Raw genomic sequence first — 19,224 nt, 5'->3', positions numbered from 1 at the left:
AATCCAACGCAACACGAGAGGAACGGAAGTGCCTACTCTGCAGGGAGGACAAAGAAACGCACCTAAGGCAGCACCTGCGAACCAGCCGAATATACCGGAGGCAAAATCAGACGACGAACTGAACAGAAAAAAAAAATTGTATGAATTATAGTACTAGATATAATTCATAATTCATATAATTCATATAAAACAGGTGAGTCCAAATTATAGGACTCACCTGTATTTTAAAAAAAATACAGGTGAGTCCTATAATTTGAACTCCTTAAATATACTAATAGAAAACGGTCTAGAGACTATAAAAGCCAGCTTAGTAGATCTTGTGCAAGAACAAACAGAACGAACAAATAACAAAAAATCTAGCGAATATGAAGATTTCGTCAAACATAATAATAATAGCAGTGTGAGAAGTGTTGCAAACGGTAAAAGACATTAAAATCAGCATTAACGCACTAACTGACAGGCAACACAATTTGATGAAAGAGACATCCGAACTCTGTCAAGAACTTGATTCCCTAAAACTACAATACGAACGTTTAAATCAGCAACAACATAAAGAAGATCTTGTCATAAACGGTCTTCCTGAAACTGCACCTACAGAAAACTTCAGAGACGTAGTTTTAAAATTAGGCCATGCAATTGATATCCCCCCCCCGTACAGCTTAACGATATTCAGACCGTAAATTGGATTCATAGGAAGAGCAAAATACAAGGCTTGCCACGCCCTGCACCAAACATAGTTCGTCTTACAAGCAAGTCCACAAGAGACAATCTCATAAAAGCCAGCAGACAGAAAAAATTATTTGCCAAGGACTTGAATGCATTGCAAGACAACACACCAATCTTCCTATCCGAATATTTAACACCATTCAACCAGAATCTGTTGTACCAAGCAAGAAAAGCAAAAACCAGAACAAATTACCAATTTTTGTGGATTAGAGATGCCAAGACATTCTTGAGGAAGTCACAAACTTCAAAGCCAATACAAATCAAAGGCTCAGAAGACATAGAAAGACTGCCACAGTGAAAAAATAAAATAAAATAAAGTCTCCTAATTAGTTCAAAAAGAAGACTACAGCAAAAATGAATGTGAACCATCAAGACAGATGTAATAACACCAAGAATATATCGGCAATTTCACTTTGATCAGACCTTTCAGATCATTTATTTGACCTCTCAAACATCAGCCTACTTCGAACACAGCAATCAAATCAATAAAAAATATCTAACCGGTGTCATCCTTAGATAAGCTTATTAAAAAGTTTCAAGGATGCAAGCTGAGACATTACATCTCAACAGAAAGAAAGAAAAAATTATTTGTTACATTGAAGTACTGTAGTTACAGAGCTAAAATATATTAAAAGCAAAAATTATAAAATATAACATATTGTTATACTATAAATGCTGTTAAAAATGTAATCTTATTAAATGCAAACTATAAATTACCACCTATAGTAATTATTACTATTATTACCACATTATACAAAAAAAGGAAAATTTGAAATTCATTGTAAAAAAAATCTAGAACATGTTTTGTAAATGCATAATATACAATCATAATTTTAATAATGAAAATCATTGAATTTAAAAAAAATACTATTATTATTATTGTATGTAATTTATAAAATTTTTAAATTTTGTAATTTATATAATTTTATAATGTAATTATTATATGTATGCAAGACATAATAAAGTTTTTAAAAAATATTATTACTACTACTACTACTACTACTTTATTCACATAATCGATACACAATCAAAACAAGATATCATTTAAACAACAATTTGACTGGTGATAAAAACAATTCAGATTCTGCCCAAGAATCTAAGAGTAGTCAGGTAGCATCATAAAATACGGACTGTTCCAATTAATGCCGTTTTTTGTAGATCATATGGAGTCACTTCGTTGATGTTTAATTGCTTAAATATTTGTCTAGCTTTGAAATTGCACTAAGTGCACCGCTAACTATTGGGATGACTTAAGCCACAGCAGGCCAACTTCATTGCCAGATCTCGATATTTAGTAATTTTTTCCAGTTCTTTATTGTTAATGTTGTTATCACTGGGTGCTGCGATATCAATAATCCAAACCTGTCGATGTTCGATAACTGTGATGTCAGGTCTATTGTGTTCAAATGCCGATCAGTTTGTATTCTAAAGTCCCAGATAATTTTTGCGGTTTCGTTTTTCAGTACTGTCTCTATTTTATGCTGCCACCAGTTATCAGAAGTAGGAAAGCCATATTTTTTTCATACATGCTAATGAGTTATTTTGGCCAACGGATCATGGCGGTATTTATAATCAGTTTGATCTATCTTGCTGCTATCTTGCTGCAGGCACTGATTAGATGTTCTACAGTTTCATCTTTCTGATCGCATATTCTGCATTTGCTGTTATTATTGATGTTCAAAATTTTTGTTTTCATTGCATTAGTTCGTAATGCTTGTTCTTCAGCTACTAGAATAAATCCTTCTGTTTCTTTTTCATCTCATCTTCTTTGTACCCTCTTTTACCTTGCGGTGTCGAGGGTTTATATCGAAGAAATTGGCCATGCAAGGGTTTATTTCCTCCAGCGCACATATCGGTTATTTTGCTGTTGCTTTTTGTAATCGCATTTGTTTCTGTTGCTTTTAGAAAGCTCTCTTGTGTAATTGCTTGAAGAATTTGCTCAAAGCTATTGTCGATGTGACTTTATAAACTAATTTTTTTATTTTTCCACAATCTGTCTCACTTGCAGCATACCCCATCCACCTATTCTCCTTGGTAGGTACAACCGGTCAACATCACTTCGTGGATGTAATGCATGATGCATAGTCATTAATTTTCTAGTTTTGCGGTCCAGTTTGTCCACGTCTCCTTTCGTCAAATCTATTATGCCAACTGTGCATCGAATCACTGGTATAGCCCAAGAATTCATTGCTCTAATTGCGTTTAGTCCATTTAGTTTTGTTTTTAGAATATTTCTAACTCTTTTGATGTATTCAGCTGCTACCTGTTGTTTAACTTTCGAGTGGAGAATATCATTGGCTTCTAATATTCCTAGGTATTTATAGTGTTCGTTAGCTGAAATTTCTTTTATATATTTCTCTTGATCATAATTAAAACTGCTAGTGTCATTAATTTTTCCTAGTTTAACAGATAAAATTGCACATTTATCTAAACCAAATACCATTTTGATGTCCTGACTAAAAATATGAACTGTGTTCAGTAAAGAGTCTATTTGCTGGGCCGATTTTCCATATAACTTAAAGTCATCTATATACAAGAGATGTGAAATTTTAATATTATATTTAGGAATTTCATTTCTAAGTTTTGTTTTCTTCAAAATCATAGACAAAAGCATCAAAGAAATGTTGAGGAGCAATGGTGACATGGAATTACCTTGGAAAATTCCATGTTTAATGCTAATATCTCCGAATCGTTCATCATTGACTATTAAAGTTTCTTTCCACGATTTAATAGCAGCAGCCAGAAACGAACGTATGTTTTTGCTAATTCAAAATATTTTTAGGGATTTTAGGATCCAGGAGCGTGGGAGGGAATCGAATACTTTCTTATAGTCTATCCCAAGGGTACCCAACCCTATGCCCACGGGCACCATGGCGCCCGTCGACCAATTTGTGTGTGCCCGCCGCTGTTCAACCGTGTGCCGTATAGTTTGAAATAATCACGCAACAATTCATAGCATGCTATATGACGCATGCGTTAATGACACATGACGAGTATTAAACGCATACAATGTAAAGTAGACGCGCATTCGAAGTTGTTCATTCCAGTTTAGGAACTGGAATATCATCATATTCTCCTAATTATGAAGCACTGGTCAATGAAATGCAATGCCAAAGATCACACTAATTTACATATATATATTTAAATTTTTATATAATGTAAACTTTTAAGTAATAAAACATTTCATTATAATGTAAACTTTGTATGTATTCATTTAACAAACGAATTCAAAAAATTTGCTTGAAAAAATAGATGGTGCCCATTGCCCTATCGGTATTTTAGAATGTGCTCTAGGAAACAAAAAGGTTGAGAACCCTTGGTCTATCCGTTCCCTGTTTAAGTTAGTTTTTCATCTTTTTGAATTTCTGAGAATCAATTTATTAATATGGATCTAGTCTTCTGTTCCTCTAGATTTTTGAAAATTGCCTCTTTGTTCAATCGAATAAATCTGATTATCTGATAAGTAGTGGTATATTGAATTTGCTATGATTGCAATGAGCAGCTTAAGCATAGTTGGTATTCATGTTATTGGAGGATAGTTACTTGGGTCCGTACCCTTATCTTTCATGAAGAGAAAAGTACCCAAGATATCATTCAGTCTTCCACAGAGCTTGACTGCAAGAAATAATTAAATTGTTCTGCCATTCGATCATGTAGACTGGTTAGATGTTTTAACCAAAATTCATGTAGTTCGTGTTTGCCAGGTGCACTCCAGTTTTTTTTTAATTTTCTAGCTTTTGCATTGACCATTTCTTTAGTGATAATGACATTTTGCATTTGTTTTTTTTTTCCTTTCTGATTCTATTTCCTTAATCCATGAGTCATCTTTATTATGTTCAATAGGATTATCTCAGATTGACTTCCAAAATTTGAGTGTTTCTTCTTTTCTGGTGAATGATTGTTTGCATTTGTATTTCTCTGGAGAGACTGAAAGACTTGACATCGGTTCTGTCGAACTTGCATATTTTTTACATATTGGTTTATTCTTGCTTCATATCTTTCAATTTTGTGTGCAGTCGCTATAATTCTTTATTTTAGCTTGTCGGTAACTTCAGCAATTGTTTATTAGCCACATTATATGTGTTAAGCAGTTTGTTTTTGATGTTATTATTTTTACACCGTTCTTCTTTAAAACTCTTTACGTTGCTCAGATCAGCTCGAATTTTGTTGACTTTTCGTTCCAACCGGATTTTAAATGGTACAATTTGCTTCATCCTCGGATTTTTCTCTTGCGGTTTGCAACCAAGCTTCACTGTAATGATATAGGCTGGGCTATATAGGATCCGATTTGTTTCCTTTATACTGTTGGTTGTGATGGTTTTTATTACAGCATTTTCATCTAAAATGAGCTGTTTTAACTTAGATTGATGTAAAGCTTTTAATGGTGGTAGTCTTATATCCTCATTTATGGAGTTCATATGTTCCAATATCCCTGACTTCATTTTACTCTGTACTTCTGTCAAAACATTCTGAGGTATGTCGTCATCTTGATGCTTACTGAGTTGAATTCCAAAGTTAGATATAGCTACCTCCTGATGATTTGCTGTTATTGGAGTTGTTGGTTTATTATGTAACTCTTGCAGCTCAACTTCAGTAAATATTTGGTTACGGAAAATGAAATTCTTTTCGTCCATAAGTCTTTGTTCTGTTATTGCAGATTCTGGGAATTTTTGTTTCCAAATTAAATGCGTACGCTTTCTAAAACCCCGTTTTTCTTGTGTTGATCTGTAAAACCATTTCATAACTTCTCTGTTTTCTTCTACAGTACAATTTTTACGTTTGGTTTCTTCCAGTCGCTTTTCAGCTTCCTGCCCTGATTGCTCAGCAAGGAGAGCTGGTCCTGTAGCCCACTTGTTGCCTGATGCCCAGGATCCGCAACATCTGACGCAGTCCTTGATGACCCGGGCGTCGACTTATCCGGTATGGATTTCTTCTTGCTTTTCACCATTAAGATGGGGGATGGAACACTGTTAGTCTGGCTTCTCAGTTGAGACCTGTCTGACAAGGGTGGCCCTTTGGGTAGCTATGCTACCGCCAGCATAGCTCTCAACATCATTGATGCACGCAAGTCCCACCGCCACGAAAAGGCCATGTTTCTCTGGTGGATTATTATTATTATTATTATTATTATTATTATTATTATTATTATTATTATTGACCAATCATGTGACGCTGTACACCAGTTATTATGGAATGAATTACTCAGGTTTGGTATTTGAAATCCGCACAAAAATGTGTCTATTGCAATAACTCTTTGATTAGTATAATCATAATTTTCGAGATTGGAAAATGTACTTGAAGTTATCTTCGCGCTTCAGTTTTAGTTACAACTCTCCCACTTTTATTGAAAAATTTTAGCAAAGAAGTTTCGAAATGATATTAATAATTCCGCTTTGATTTGGCTGAATGAAATTTAAAGACATTTAAGATCTATTCTAAACTTTGCCACTTTTAATTTCGATCTGACCATTATACTATATTTGAAAAAAAATGAGGTAGAACGAAATTTTTGTCTACAGATTAACACCATAGACGCAATGAAATAGCATGTACACTCACAAAATAATGTTCTAAAATACAACAAAATAAGTATTACAAGTCTCGATAATCACCTACACATGTTGTCTGCATCTTGGCATCTTGGCAATGTTAGGTATGTTGTCAAATACTTTTAAACAATATTTCACAAGAAAATTACTCTTTCGATGAATGAAAGGAATTCATCGAAAAATTATCGGTGAATTGTTTTTTCGATGAATTGCATTTGCTACTGATTGTCGTATGATGAATTGTTGTTCGATTAATTGTTTATATAATTAATTGGCATTCGTTCAAATGCTGTTTAATGAATTGTTAATAATTCGAAGATAAATTATCATTCGATGAACTGACTCAGATTCGGTAAAGTGTGTGTGTGTGTGTGTGTGTGTGTGTGTGTGTGTGTGTGTGTGTGTGTGTGTGTGTGTGTGTGTGTGTGTGTGTGTGTGTGTGTGTGTGCGCGCGCGCGCATACTATAGTACTTACAGGAAATGATATTTCTGAGTATAAGAAGATTTTCAAAACACATTTTAATCACCTACCGTGATAGATTCCGAAACCAGTTTTCTTCGCGAAAGTTATCTCAGGATTCAGATGAGGCACTTCGTTATATTCATTATTATTGATAGTGCACAAATATTCGTTACTTGAAGGATAATTAGCGGAATGGACACGTAGAGAGAGGAATAAAGGAGAGAGAGAGAGAGAGAGAGAGGATCCACAATTTTATTAACATGTTAATTAAAAGTAACTGCGCAAATATCACTGTAATAAATTTGTTTCCATCAGTATATTTCGAGTCTTTCAAATCATCACATTTACGCGACCATTTTGCGGAAATGGTCGTGGAACTATTTGCTTTTTTTTTTATCTTACAACTATATGTTTCTGAGAATTCAAACAGGGAAGTTTGTCTTTGTTTTGTTAGCCACATTATATGTGTTAAGCAGAAGCTGGATTTAGAAAGAATTACAATACTTTGGACTATATTGACACATTAAGACAGCTCATGGAAAAATCAATTGAATATAATAAACTCTTATATCTGGCCTATATAGACTACGAAAAAGCATTTGATTCAGTTAAAACATTTGCAACACTAAAAGCACTTGAAACTCAGGGAACTGAGAAACCATATATTGAAACACTAAAACATATTTATAATAATGCAACTTCTGTAATTAAATTATATAAAAACAGTCAAAAAATTTCCCAATACAAAAAGGCATCCGACACCATATCTCCCAAATTATTTACAGCTGCACTAGAGGAAGTCTTTAGAAGCCTTGATTGGGAAACAAAAGGAATAAACATAAATAGAGAAAGGCTGCATCATCTGAAATTTGCAGATGATATTGTCCTAATAGCAGATAATCTTGAAGATCTGGAAGAAAGGCTAAATCAGCTAAATGAAGCCTCCAGAGTAATTGGATTAAAAATAAATAGAGAAAAAACAAAAATAATGATGAATAAATATATTAACCATAGAACTGTCAAAGTTGAAAACCATGAAATAGAACAATTTACTTCATATGTATATTTGGGTCAATTGGTATCCTTTGAGAAGTGCCAAAGAAAAGAGATTGAACGAAGAATTTACCTTGGATGGATGGCTTATGGGAAAATGAGAGATATATTGATTCAGTTAAAACATCTGCAACTTGACATCCCTATGAGTCTAAAAAGGAAAGCTTTCGACAAGTGCATACTTCCTGTCCTAACATACGGAGGAGAAACATGGACTTTAACAGAAGCCCTGAACAAAAAGCTGAGAACAACACAACATAGCATGGAGAGAAGTATGCTGAAAATAACATTAAGAGATAGGAAGACAAATACCTGGATAAGATCTCAAACAGATGTCATGGATATTGTAAACTACATTAAACAGGCTAAGTGGAGATGGGCTGGCCATATTGCCAGATGCAGTGACGGGAGATGGACTAGAAAAACAACAAAGTGGAGACTAATGGATGGAGCAAGACAAAGAGGAAGACCGAGAAGAAGGTGGAGGGATGAACTGGAACAAATTGCAGGAGTGAGATGGATGGGAGACGCAGAAAACTGAGTGATCAGGAAAACCATGGGGGAGGCCTACATCCAGTAGTGGACAGAACCAAAAGGTTGAAGAAGAAGAAGATCCAAATCAGTTTGAAGCATTAGAACAGAGAACCAGGTTCAAAAATAAATCATGTGTTTCTGAACAAAAAAAAAAGAAAGATAGATAGGAAAAGAAAAAGAAAGTTGTTTATTAAATCCAGTTGCTTTTAAATGATTTACCCGAAAACAAAAAAAAATGCAAACCGAGGCAAAAGTAACAGTTAATGATTTAATGATATTTTAGCTTCGTTGCAGTTGGTTAATTCTGATCACGTCAATCATTACCGAAAATGACATTTTTTTTATAATTAACGCTCAATGTTGGATTTTTTTTAATGCTAAATGAAGAGCTTTTTTCTACTCCTTCATAGAAAAGAAATTGATCTACTTTCCATTTGCATGTTTTCTAAGTTGCGGTTTTGTATATCTGAATTGTGCGAATTACTTTATTAAACAATGACCTGAAGGTCATTGTTTAATAAAGCTTCCTGGCTGGAAGCTTAAAACACACACTAACAGTAAGCTCTCTGTCATCGTCACCGTATGTTACGCTTTCTCGCAGGCCTACACATTTTACCACGTAAGCTTCCGTAACCGATAATCCCGCGGAATAGGTTGGTTGCTCCTTATTCCCGATAATATCCCATGTCTGTCGAAGTGTGTGTTCACGGGGCCGATTTGCCTGCTTTGCGGGAGGAAAAACCCTGCTGTCCACGCCCAATTCCGGCTAAGTTGGTTATGGCTGAGGAAGATCCTTAAGCTCCTCACGTCGTCGACGGGAATCGAACTTACGACACTCCTTCCCCAGGCATATGGTTGCAAAACGCATAGCCACTTGGCTAACCGCGCGGACCTCTGTAATGTCTTGAAACATATTATCTGTAGCGGCAGCACATCTGCAAAACGTAAATCGGCCTATTAAAATGAATAATTTCTTCAACACCTTTTAATTCATTAAAGCGAGAAGACGAAATATTCTTTTAGCTGTAAACTGAAAATTTACAACAAACAGTGCTCTTCCCTACCAAATGATTTAGGATGAGAGAATCCTAAATCACCATAAATCACCAAATCCTAAAACGCCATCTAGAGTTCCTAATCTTAATTCATATTGCGTACGAGTATATTGGGCATTCAAATCAAATGTGTCTGAATAAATGTTTTGAAAAAGAGAGAGAGAGAGAGAGAGAGAAACCGCTTTTACCGATAGCAAACATCAACTAACTCAAGAACTAGCTGATAATATGATAATAATAAGTCCTCTAGGGCAGCGCTTCCCAAACTGTGGGCTGTGGCCCCCTTGGGGCCGTAGGTTTTGTTGAGAGGGGCCGTGAAATAATGAAAACAAATTTTAAATGTTTTAAGACCAGTAGATTTTTTTATTTTAAAAGAAACGTATTTAACTTTTATTATTTAATATTTTTTTGTTGTTATTTTTTATATTTTAATGGAAAATTCACACATTGGTGTTGGTTCACAAACTTTGCTTCCTGCGTATTTCAGCGCTTAATGAATATTAGTAAATATTGCTTATTCATATGTTTCATTTCAAGCAGTGGTTAATTGTATTTACTTCGAATGCTCTCCAGGGAAGCTCCAAATCTTCTGTCCCTTTTATCAGGCGTTCGTAATCAGGGACTGTTGATATTGACTTTATATACATATCAAAACTCGTTTTGTATTATCATTGTCATCCGAGCTAGTTTTCTGTTACCAATAAAAGTTTCACATATACTTCACACATGAAAAAAAGCTTAAACAAGTTCATGTGGGGAGATAGTAACTCGCTTGCACTGGTAAACAACATGCCCTCCCTAACAACCACTATACTGCAGAGGCAATAAAAACAAGTACTTTTATTATGCCTGAATAAGGTATGAGGAGGCTGTGTAATATATTTCTCAACAAATAGTGCAATTAGAGACAACTGGGATAAAACACACTAATTAATGAATCACATGTCCCCTCATTCAGAAACTATGCTGTATAGACTGAAACAAAACCATATGTTGCATGGGCAAACACAGTATCTAACTAAAACTATTGTTATTAATTAGATGTGTGCGAGCTCGATTTCCCAAGGCAGCAATAAAATTCAACTGAACGTGTTAAAATTCATAAAAGTGTTAAAACTAAGTAATATATATATATATATATATATATTTGAAAAAAATAGATTTAATGACTCCAAGACCGAGATAACATATAAAGATTTTAATGATAAATACTACTAGTTTCGGCATATAGCAGCCTTCTTCAGGTATTTATAAAGGAAAGGAATACTAATAAACATTGAATTATTTAAACAAACTGGAAATTACAGGTACATATTGCCTCACATAATCGATACATAAAAACGTTGTATTTTTTTTTAGTATTGTTTCAAATGTATAACAACCGAGTAAAAGCTGATTGCCATATATATATATATATATATATATATATATATATATATATATATATATATATATATATATATATATATATATATATATATATATATATATATATATATATATATATATATATATATATATATATATATATATATATATATATATATATATATATATATATATATATATATATAATGAGAGCCTGTGTAGCTCAGTGGATGTGGCGTTTGCACACCATCGCGCTAGGCCGCACGAAGGAAGTCTTGGTTTCGAGTCTAGTCGGCGACTAGAGGAAATTTTTCTAAGCCTTTTTTCGACCGGTTCCCGAGTTAGTCGATCTCTGGCACGGGCAAGCAGGTTTTTCCTCCCGGAAACTCGGGTTTTTCGTCCTGTAAACTCAAGAAAATCGACCGTAGAACCCACATTATTTCACGAGATGGCGGCACATTTGAGCCGTCTCTCTTCACTGCGTACCACTTAATTAGTGATAGCCTTGGGCCATCTGTCTCTGATTGGGTACCAGTGGAGATTGAACTGCCCACTCAGTCTCCAAAAGTTAGATAGGGCTAAATGGCCTCGCCTACTCCCGTATATACGGGAATAAAAAGGCGTTAGCTGATTTTTGATATATATAATGAATGTTATGGCAGTTTCACATATGGAATTCGGTTGAAGCATTTCAACTCAATTGTCAGGTATGCTTTTATCTTTCGGTTGCGCGATCTTTTGTTAATACTGCACCAATCATATGCTACGTTTTAATAACCTGCCTTTGCTGTCTGTTTCGCGTTAGGCTTAATTACCATAAAGGGAGAATAGTCACAAAAGAGAAAAATGTTCCTGGTCCGGGGATTCCCTTATTCAGGTAATATTCACTAATTTCATGTTATCAGTCTGTGTTGTGCCAGTATCGGTAAGTGGTGATATTATTTGATATATTCTACGTTAAAAAATTTAACAATGAGATGGATAAGTGGCTGATACAAAATAAAAAAAAATTCCCACGAACAATCAGAAGAAGCAGAAACAGACTCAAAAAAAAAAAAAGGACAGTATTTCATATTTTACCAGAACAGCCCGCATCGTCTTCAGAACCAAAAGGTAAGAGACAAAAAATGTAATGTATGCATTTGATTTTTGCAATATTCGCTGTGTATGTTTTGTATTGAATATAAATACAATAAATATTATAATAATATATCTCTCTATTACGATTTTTTTCGAGGGGAACGTGAAATATTTTAATTTTTGCAAAGGGGGCCCTGACATCCAGAAGCTTGGGAAGCGCTGCTCTAAGGCAGCGCTTCCCAAACTGTGAGCCTCGGCCCTTCTTGGGAGCCGTAGGTTTTGTTGAGGGGGACCGTGAAATAATGCAAACATTTAAAATGTTTTAAGACTAAGATTTTTTTTTATCTTAAAAGAAACGTATTTAATTTTTATTTAGTATTTCTCTTTTGTTATTTTTTATATTTTAATGGGAAAAAATCACACTTTGATGCAGGTTCACAAATTTTGCTCCCTGAGTATTTCGCGCTTAATGCATATTAGTAAATATATGCTTATTCATATAAGTTTCATTTCAAAGCAGAAATCTAAGAATTGCAGTTTCAAATATTTCACCTGATATTGACTTTTTGTGTAGCAGTATTGAAACACATCCATCACATTAAATTGTTATTAAACTTCTTTTATGTTTTTAATTCTTTCTTTATTACTAATCGTTTTACGTTTCATGTGCTTGTACTGCAAATGTACAATAACAAGATATCTATCTATATAAAATATGAGATAATGTGCCGTGTAAAATGTGTATGTAAGATGCTAAAAATGTGATATTTGCATTTGATTTTTGCAATATTTGCTGTGTATATATATGTTGAATATAAATACAATAAATATTATAATAATATATGTTTATATTACGATTTTTTGAGGGGGTTCGTGAAATATTTTAATTTTTCCAAAGGGGGCCCTGGCATCCAGAAGTTTGGGAAGCACTGCTCTAGGGCAACCTTTCATAAGATAAGCGTTCCTATAAGTTAAATATAGTTGTTTTAATAATATCTAGAGTAATATGCTTTAGAAGCAGTGCACTCCAAAGGTGCTTTTAAAGCACCTTTGGAGTGCACTGCTTTCAGATGGATGCATGCAAATTCTTGTAAGTGAAAGTTAGTTTTATACACATCCTGCATTCTTTAGTCAGTGCTCTTTGAATGAAAAGGTATAGCTTTGAATCTCGTCTAGAACACAAAGAATGTTTACAACACGAGGGAAATATATGGCGAAATATATAGTGATGACGAGTGAAATACTGATGGTCTGTTTGTAAAAGTGAACTACTTGGCTGCATGTTTTAAGAAATAAAAGGATTATGCTACCGCGTTCTTCCATTGTACTCTTGGTGGTAGCTTACTCTCCTCCACTCTAACCATAGATAGGACAAACATATACGGCTGCAAGTAACTTGATAAATAATTACAAATTTTCTACTAAAATTTGTGTGTTTGCTCGCTTGCGCGCTCACGTGCAGAAATCTTCAACTGACATTTCATAAATATATGCATGTTCTTCTAGATATATTAATGTTAACATCTAAAGCACACACAAACGTATTACAAAACAAAGTTATAATATACGATTGGATAAAAACTAAACTTACAATAAATAAAACTATTAGAGTACAAATTCATAATTCTGAAAAGGGTACCAGAGTAGGCTGTTCTGGTTGATCGACCCGGTCCACCTACAACCAACAAGCAGCGGGTTCGAATCTCCCCCCCCCTCTCTCTCTCTCACACACACACCTACTGTGAGCACAAACGTTTGTGATTGTCTCTGTGAATTTCATCTCCCACTGGGAAACCCCGCTTACTGAAGGCCAGAAACGGTTTGAAAAAGTTTCACATTAGGTCTATAGAACAAAATTTCCGGATTATGTAAAAAATAAAACCACAAAAATATATAATTATATCATGCATTTTTGTACTTTTAGTATATATACCTAATGTACTCATTAGAAAATTTACCAAACTTTTAGTGGTTGGGAGTCATAAAATACTGTATATGCACAAATGCTTAAACAGTTACAGAGACGATGGTGAAACGTTGAAGAAACGGCTTTAGATCACTTCTCTCTCTCTCTCTATCAATTTTAACCTTCCAAAAAGTGAATTTCGGCACGAAATTTGTAGATAAAGATTAGTGAGCTATCTCATGCATGACAGTGTTTTCTTTCTGGGAAAGTCAATTTTTCATACCACAAAACAGGCAAAACGCCCAGAATGATGGATATGTTTATGCACATAATTAACTAACAATAATATATTTGCCTCGTAATCTTACTAACTGTTTCGGTCGTAGTTCCAGCTAAATCAATCTAAAAGCGCAGTTTTAAATAGAATCGTGCGAGAAACGAAGCGGAATTAAAGAAACAAGTCTGAGCTGAGACAGTCATAAAAAAAGTATTTTTGTATAGTGACATTACTCATTATCACAATAACTAAACTTAGAGATGTTTTTTTGCGATGCACTATATTTATCTTATTGACATCTTTAATGTATAATTTTGTATCGTTTGGTCGTATCATTTAGAAAGAATTTTGTTAACTTTTCCACTAAAATTGGTCCAGTTTTAACGACAATTGATATGGCTTGCTCGAATTTTAGCAGCCATTCCAAATATCGAATTTAATATAAGTTCACGTATCCAAAGCATGGCTATCACAACAAAGAGTATTTCTCTATCTCTCTCTAAATCTATTTTCTCACAAGCTATTTTCTCATGTCATAAATTATAATTATAATTGGAAATTATAATTTGGAAATTGGAAATTATAATAATGAGGATTTCTTAATGACAGTCGGTATATTTCACGAGAGGAAAGAAAAGTTAAAGTCCTTGGATGACAGAAAACATGTCAGCATCAAATATCGTCTCTTTCATGGAGTTTGTACTGTCTGCAGTTCTCTGAATTAAAAAGTGCCAGAAAGATCATGTCCACCTGCGATTAAAGAAGTTTTCCATACAGCAGATTTCCTTCAGAAAACTTTATTTCCAGTGTCAGAACGTAAATTATAGAACTAGATCGCAGGGTATGTACAGATATAGACAAAGCATTCCGCCATTGAAAGAAACAAATAACGTATTATATCTCCTCAGGCCATAATAATTGCTCCAATCCGTTGTAGAAGACTTCCTACATTCCTGGCATTGTAATATTTTCCAGAGATTCTTAAAGCATTAAAAACTTTCGCTAATGAACAAGGCGACTCGAGAAGCTGATTCGGTTAGTGGCCCTGTGATGGCTATCTCAATATTCCAATGTTAATATCCTGAAATCAGATATTTATAACCATTTATGACACAGATATTTGTGATGAAATACGTAAGAACCAGTCCCATGACATTGCCACAGTATAGAACAGGCACAATTGTTCCGAACATCAACGTAATTCATAACGCGAGCAAAACACTCACTCATTAAATGGTCCTCTCCAAGATTCATTATTCAACCAACACTTGTAAAACGTGTTGCCTTACTGCCGAGCCACAGGTTCAACAAAGGTTTATGCTCTCTACGTATCATTGAAAAAATTGTGGAATTACCCTAGCATATGATTGCCAGCTGGTCCTTGTTGCTTCGAAAAGTGGATATCATCTTCGCTCTCCAACCAGCAAGGTTGGAGAGCGAAGGTGATGCTGTAGGCATCATGAATGTTTGCGAGCCTATAGGTAGTATATGGGTTTCATCTCCGAGTATGAGAAACGATCCTGCGTGAGGCCTGAAGGGCTTGGAAGAGTTTCAGGCTTGGTCCCTAGACTAGAATTATCGAATTATTAATTCTCAGTGCACCAGCATACTAATGTACAAAAAAATGAAGAACTTTTTATACAGGAAAAGTTTAATTGCTGCTCAATCAAGCAATTCCAAGATATTCGAAAATTATCTTAACATTTTCCCAAAGGAGGTGTCCCGCGACTTCCTTAGAATAACGAATAATACATTTTCGTTCTTGCAGTTTCATTAGAAATGTAATTCTAATTGGATGAATTACCCATATAATGACCATAATTAATCGTCGTTATTAGATAATGAAAAGATATATAAAACACCAAGCAAAGTTAAAAAGGACCAGACTGAGATTTTTTAAGAAAAATTATTAGATTTCTTATTAAAAAATCATCCGTTTGTAAAACTGAATATAGTATTTGGATAAGAAACAACGCACAACTATAAAATAAATATACGCTATAACGAGATGACATTAAAATCGTACTACATCGTCATCATCATAGATTTCATGATATATACCCTCAAGGGATGTTTAGGTTACTATGACAGCATACACGATTAAGTTTACATTATTATTAACCTCCTATCAATAATTTTCCCCCAATTTAGTCTACTACTTGTAATAACTCCGATATTGTCATATCTAATATTTTGCTTCTAAGGAAGTTCTGACTGAATCAATTCGCCTAGACCTTGGTCTTCCTCATGGTCTCTTTTCCTGCTATCTTGGCATCAAACACCTGCAAAGGTTACATCAACCATTCTATTTAAGTGGCCATACCATCTTACATTAGCTCTACTCACACATTCTTGAATGCTAATAATGTCAAGTTCCTTTCTAATATCTTCATGTTTAATATGAATTTGCCACTGATGTCATCAGTTCACACCCCTAATTTTTCTCAGAACCCTCATATCTGCGGTCTCTAGTCTTTGATCAAGTGCTTTATTTCTAACCCAACTCTCAGATATATAACTTAAAACTGGTTTGAACACGGTCTTATATACTGCTAGTTTGGTGTTTTGGCTAAATTTCTCTCTTATTCCATATAAATTTATTCAGCTGGCTACCCACCATACTAGCTTTGATTATTCTGTTGTCTGTTTCTAGATTTAATTTGCCATCTTCACTAAAATCAGTGCATAAAGAGCTGAAATATTTTACTTGTTCAGTTGGCTCTCCATTCAGAATGCAGTTGAAGTTTTCTATGTTCTTTATTATTTTCATAACTTTGATGTTTTTATTGCTGATTTTCATGCCAAATTTGTTGTAACTGTTATTCAATTTAGTAAATCCTGGAGACTTGCACTAGATACATTTAGGTGTACAACATCATCTGCATAAAGAGCAAAGACCTAAGTTTGGCATATCATTCTAATGTCAGGGCTTGATGCCACTTTCTTTCATAATGTGATCCATATAGATGATGAATAAGATTGAAAATAATGTGCATCGTTGTCTTATCCCTGAATTTACATCAACCTATCTTCCTGTTTTTCCTACAATTCTAACTGTTGACTGGCAATTTAAATATAGACTATGTATTGTTCTATATAATGTTCCATTCACCCCATATAATTGTAGTATTTTGAAAAGCTTTTCTCTGGGTGCCTTGTCATGTACCTTTTCCAGATCTACAAAGTTAAAGTACAGATCCTTGACATATTCCCACGATTTCTCAACTATTTGTCTTAAAGTGAAAATCTGATCTTTACAACCTCCATTTTACCTGAACCCTGCTCGTTCTTCTCCAAGTTTCTCTTCTACAATCATTCTTAACCTCTTTTCTCAACCTCAATCTCAATCGTACTATGTTTCTGATGAACAGTAACATTACCTAAATAAAAAAAAGCAATAATATGACTTACTTGAATTACAACGGCCAAAAATGCTTCCCGTGTTTTTTATTGCAGTCATATGATCCAAAATATTATTTCAAAAATATTATCACATTTAAATTATTTTAAATTTATACACAAAATTAAAACAAAAAAATTCACACAAAATTTAAAATATTATTACGATTAAAACACTATTACGGTTATAACTGAATTCTCATTAAAATGCCTGTGTCTTTTATGTCGAAGTTATATTGTACAATATTTTCACTGCTGAGATTTAGAAGTATTATTATGAATATATTATGTGTCACTATGTGAGGTTGATTTTTTCATTTTTTCATTTTTTTTTTCATTTATTTTTTCATTTTTTTTTAATTTTCAATTTCAATTTCTTTTCTTTCTTTCTTTTCTTTTTTTTTTTTTTTTTTTCAATTTGTGTGCCCTATCGGCACTGATATGCCATAGGTTGATTTTTTTTTCTTCAAAATTTCGATTTGCATTATTTGAATATAAAGAATTCATCCATTATCTGAATTCTTTATATTCAAATAAATAAATAAATAAACTACAGAGAGAGGTTAGGTTTTTGTTTTAACTAAAAAACTATAAATATTTTTGTTCTGATTTATTGTGGGGGATGCACTTCTTCCATTTCCTCCCAATCCCGACTGAAGATAGTGTTAATTGATCATTTTGACCAAGGAAGATGTTAATGGGGAAGTAATCGCACAACCGGGCAGGAAATTCTAAATTTTCTGCAGGCACAAAAACTCTTAAAAGAGACCGATCTGAAGGGGAAAATAACAATTTAAAAACCAACGTCTAATGAGAATTATTTTAAAAGACACTGAATTCATTAATTTATTTCGGGAGAGAAAAGTAAAGTTCAAGTCCGTGGATGATAGAAAAGATGTCAACATCAAATATCGTCTCTTTAATGACGTTTTAATGACTCTTTAATGCAGTTCTTTCAATTTAAAAAGTGCCAGAAAGATCATATTCATCTGCGCTTAAAGAATATTTTATATTTATTCTAACGTTATATTTTATTTTTATTATATCTATATTTTAAGATCAGCGCGGTCTTAATGAACGGAAATATCATAGCTTGGATCTAAATAGATATTATGACGTTTTGTAGAAAAGATTTTTCTACAAAACGAAACGATTTTCTACAAGAAAATCGGTATAATCTTTGACCGCATTATCTCGCCCTTGGTAGTGGGAACAAAGTCGACTGCATTTCTTAAACCAGAAGTAAAGTGAATAACATTAACTTTCGCTTTCAACAGAGGTCATCAACATTTTGGGAAATTCTGCTCACAAATTTTGGGAAACGAAAGACCTGCAGTCAACAAAGCCTATTTCCAGGAATACAGTTCATCGTATCTCCGGGAACAGTAACGAATTGCATGTTTCACTTGTTTAATTCAATTATATTAAGTCGTGCTAAATGATGAGCCTCACATCTGTGTTAACAATTATTTAGATGAGAAAAAATGAATACATTTCAAACTAATTTTTATATTGTTAATCTCAACTGTATTTATGCAACAAATATTCGAAGCAAACACGTTTCGTCTAAAATTTCTCCTTCTCCTGCTTTAAAAGGCTGACCAGCTATTAAACATTGGCAACCTGCTATGTGTGCTGTTTCTTTAAAGTCTTATTACAAATTACATCAACAAATATATAGTTTGCTTTAAGATGTAAAATTACTTTCTTTTATCCTAATTTTATAGAACAGGAAAATCAGCAGCTCCCAAATCGTCTTCTAAATTGTTTCGATTACTAGATTAAATGCTTTTTTTAAAAAATGGCATTTGATT

The 19,224-nt window shown here is 33.7% G+C and overlaps 1 protein-coding gene across 2 annotated transcripts in view; it reads right to left on the bottom strand.

The window, feature by feature from the left end:
• The window catches only part of cn (Kynurenine 3-monooxygenase cn), a 105,429-nt gene that overhangs the window by 85,532 nt on the left and 673 nt on the right, over positions 1–19,224 (bottom strand). The gene's annotated exons all lie outside the window — the stretch shown is intronic.

This window comes from Typopeltis vanoorti, chromosome 8, assembly GCF_054136105.1.
Source record: "Typopeltis vanoorti isolate ZY-2024b chromosome 8, IOZ_Tvanoo_1.0, whole genome shotgun sequence".
NCBI classification, from domain to species: domain Eukaryota; kingdom Metazoa; phylum Arthropoda; class Arachnida; order Uropygi; family Thelyphonidae; genus Typopeltis; species Typopeltis vanoorti.
This window is presented reverse-complemented; position numbering and strand designations above follow the sequence as displayed.